Consider the following 4,018-nt stretch of genomic DNA (forward strand, 5'->3'; position numbering starts at 1 on the left):
CCATGCGCATAAAAGTGTTTGACATATTTTTGTCATTAAAACCTTTATCAAAAGGGAATTTTTTAAGATTCGACTAAAAATCAACACTTAAGGGTACAAGATAACTTGAAAACCTAGATATGTTACTAAACATAATTGAATAGAAACCCTATAACCCGAGTTCGGGTTATACGTGTTTTCAGAACATCGTGAATGTTACTAAACGTGTCTTTCATAACAGATAAAACATTACTAGAAAAAATAAGATAATTGTAAATGAAAACATTTTCAAGAGCACCTACAACAACTTTTGGTTGTTGTTATAGTTGTTTACGGAAAAAAAATCTTTACATTAAATTAGAAACAGTAAACTAAGCAAATACTTAATGCCCCATCTTTAACACTATAAACTGCATAGTTTATGTAATATAGAATTTCTTTTTGACTAGGTTTTTATTAAATGAGCTGATTATTTATTTGTATTTGAGACAGTTTAAAATTATTTGAATTCTTGCTTCGTTATATCTTCATTCCAGGAACCAGCAGATATCCAATTAAAACTGTCTGTAAGAAACGAGAACAAATGAGGTTCATCATACTTCTTTGATTGACAGATGCGTTCACGAATTATTTGAAGGTTAACAGCGATTATTTCTATAAATAGAAAATAATCTTGCAATAGAAATTAAAAGAAACTCCACTTATGAAATATGTAGGGAATGAGAGAAAAACTAATAATCTATTCATTAATCTTGTACGCATAATTGATATAATAAGCCACGTAATACAGATGCTCTGGAGTGATGAATGACTGAAATAACTCCTGCATGCTTGCTTCATATAACAAGTCACGTGGTACAGCAGCTTAAGTGATATTACTCTTGCATATATGTATAGCAAGTCACGTGACTATAGATTAATAGAACCACTCTTATACTGTAACTTATGAGACAAGTCGATTGATAAGTAATAGATAAAGCTATTAACGTTACTTTTATATTTATGTTTGGCAAAGAAGTGATACACAAATGCCTGAGTTTGTTTCAAGTTAGACGTTAGGCTTGAATTAAAAATTAGCTGAGTTTATCCATCCTTATATAACAGTTATGTACAGCGTTACAAATGAATGAAAAGAGTGAAAAAGTACACCTCGTTAATGGTTAAGACACTTCAGTACCCTTTGTTTCGCAATGTTTTAACCTTTATTCCAACATTTTTATGAATAGACGAACATATATTGATCTTCTCAAACTACAAAGCACTAACATTGTACCTAAATCTCCAATAAAAATAAAACGTGATTTTCCTAAATCGTTGATGTTTCTTTCTCTTACCCGTTTTTAACTTTACACGTAATTATTTGTGCAGAAAAAACAAAATATTGAGAGAAAAATGAAATACTGAAGAGTGAAACAGAGGCTATAATTTGTCGGTTCCCTGCCAAGGATACGACATTAGCTGTGATAGATGATGTTAATGTTCACGCACGATAGCTAGGCGCAAAACAATATCTTATCTGGATCGACACCGTATTCAGTTCTGACAAATGTTTTTTCACGTAGCTCTGTTGTAGAATGACTTTTCCTGGCCTCGTAGCTACCAACAAATTTAGTAGACACATTTATCACCACTCTGCACATTTTGTTATGGCCTTTTCTTTCTGTTTCTCTGATTTGTAGAAAAAAGTCTCTGCTGTTTCTTATCGTCTATTGGTCTGTATACTGGAACATTTCTTTTTGTCCCAACACGTATTGGTGTTGGACATGTATTTTGCTTTATCATTAGAGTTATTTTACGTTAGAAATGAATCATATAGACCAAGAATGAAAATAGTGTTTCTATTATTCTAAATTCCCACTTACCTTCTTTCTATGATCGTAGAAAGTTTGTTTCATTGTAATTAAGGGCAAAGGTACACAATGCCGTGCCCATCAGAGGTATCGTAACCCTGATTTTAGCGTTATAAGTCCTCGAGCTTACCACTATGCCACCGTGAAGGGGGAGGGCTGACGTAGAAAAGAAGTAAGGATGTGACATTCTTTAGTAAATCTTAGTTGAGACCTCACGCCTCCTGGTGCACACTTCATGAATTAGAGGTCACTTTTGTACTCACAAGTTGACTGAAGAATATCGCTCAATTATCTGTTTTGAAGAAACGGTTCTACTCTGTGTTGATGTTACAGCTTTACTTCAATAGCACTAAGTTCAAACGGTTTACTGATAAAAACATCACTTCAGTAATCGGAAAAGATTTTATTTAAATTCCCGTTAGTCTGTTGAAAGAAAATGAGGACATTACATGAATTAACAAATACTTATCATAATTACATATGTTCTTCAGTTGTGACATTTAATTAAGCTGTGAAAGTATTGCAATAAAAAAACCATTTTATTATGAAAATAATAGCATATCGGAATCGATTGTCACAACATTTTTACGAAGAACTATAACTTAAATCTGTTTTAATGCGTAAATCAGTACTCCATATGCATAAAAAAAATCACAAACCAAAACTGCACACCAATTACTTTGTTTCAACAATACACAACCCTAACAAATATTCTCACTTACGTAGTACAGGGTGTGACCTATGGATAGGTGTGATTTAATTTTCCATCAGAAAAAAAACAAAAAACTTTCTCCAGACTTTGGAGCCATTTGTGCGTCGTTATAAGAGAGGCTATCAAGTCACACTATTCGATTAGTCTAAAGTGCCGTTGAGTAGTTAATTTCCCTCTAGTTTGTCAGAGCAAAATTAACAACAGTCATGCACAAATATCCTTTGACTTTGCACGAATATCCGGATCAAGCAAAACAAACCGCAAACCACTCGCTTATTTCCTTCTCCTCCAACTTATTTACTTAGTTGTATGGAGCCTATTTGTTAGCTTTTCAGGCCGAATATCGAAAACGTATTGTCGATGAACAACATTCAACACTTTCAGCTGTGTATAAGCGTTATAGAAATGACATTTAGTCCCGTTATTCGCTCCAAACAGCCGGACAAAGTCCGTATCGCGACGGTTACTATTGACTGGTCGTATTCTCTCTAAGTGATTCAAACTTACGGGCTGCCTTACCTGAACCTTAGGAGTCATTTTGTAGCCCAACACTTAGGTTAAGTATTTCAATTCCAATTTAGTGTTAAAACAACAGTTCTGAATGTCCTCTCATCCTCTTTCTAGTTAACTAAACGTGTATGTGTGTAAATGTACATATATATATATTATATAGTGTGTTTATACAGATATATATATTATATAGTGTGTTTATACAGATATATATATTATATCGTGTGTTTATACAGATATATATATATATAGTATATCGTGTGATTATATAGAAATTAAAAATGTGTTCTCATTTGCCTATCTAGTTTTACCATATGTCTTCCATTTTCATGTTAACTTGAAAGACTTGTGGCTTAAAGACAGGTTATTAAAGACAAACTTGCTCAGCTCATTCTTCACATGACTTTAGTATACTCTAACCGAAGTATGTGAACTAGTTTATCTCACCAATTTAATTTAAATCCCAAAACATTTCAATTTCTGTTCATTATGCCCTCGATAGCTTGATTCGTGATCCACATTATGGTCAGATATTGTAAAAGTAAGGAAAATTGTATTTGGAGTCTTATGTATTACCCAACAAGTTCAAGCCACGCCACTGGCTTCATTTATATTCGTCAAATGAAGTGAATGAGTTTGAAATATAGCTGGATAACACTCTCTTACAGAAGACAAATATATGTTATTCTAATGCCTGAGATATAGCTCCTTGACGCAGTTGCTCAGAGCAGTAAGGGAGTTGAAACACAAAAACGAAATTACGACATGCACACACAATATATATATGTGTAAGCATTTAACGTAGCTGAAGCTTATAAATTGACTCTAGATAAAGCGAGAAACGTTTAGTGTCTTGGACTTTCTGTAAATACTATGGTTTCACACAAATGAAAAATATCAGAATCTGTCTTCCAATATAATACAAATGTCAAACAAAGAAAAACCTGACAATCATCACGCTTAACTT

General features: G+C 33.1%; 1 long non-coding RNA gene across 1 annotated transcript; it reads right to left on the reverse strand.

The window, feature by feature from the left end:
* Positions 1-498: 498 nt before the first annotated feature.
* On the reverse strand, positions 499-2,098 carry LOC143228080 (uncharacterized). Its single transcript, XR_013015177.1, has 2 exons — positions 1,842-2,098; positions 499-543 (listed from the first exon to the last, which is right to left on the reverse strand). It is a non-coding gene; the product is annotated as an uncharacterized LOC143228080 (long non-coding RNA).
* Between the last annotated feature and the right edge of the window lie 1,920 nt (positions 2,099-4,018).

This window comes from Tachypleus tridentatus, chromosome 10 (genome assembly GCF_004210375.1).
Source record: "Tachypleus tridentatus isolate NWPU-2018 chromosome 10, ASM421037v1, whole genome shotgun sequence".
NCBI classification, from domain to species: Eukaryota; Metazoa; Arthropoda; class Merostomata; order Xiphosura; family Limulidae; genus Tachypleus; species Tachypleus tridentatus.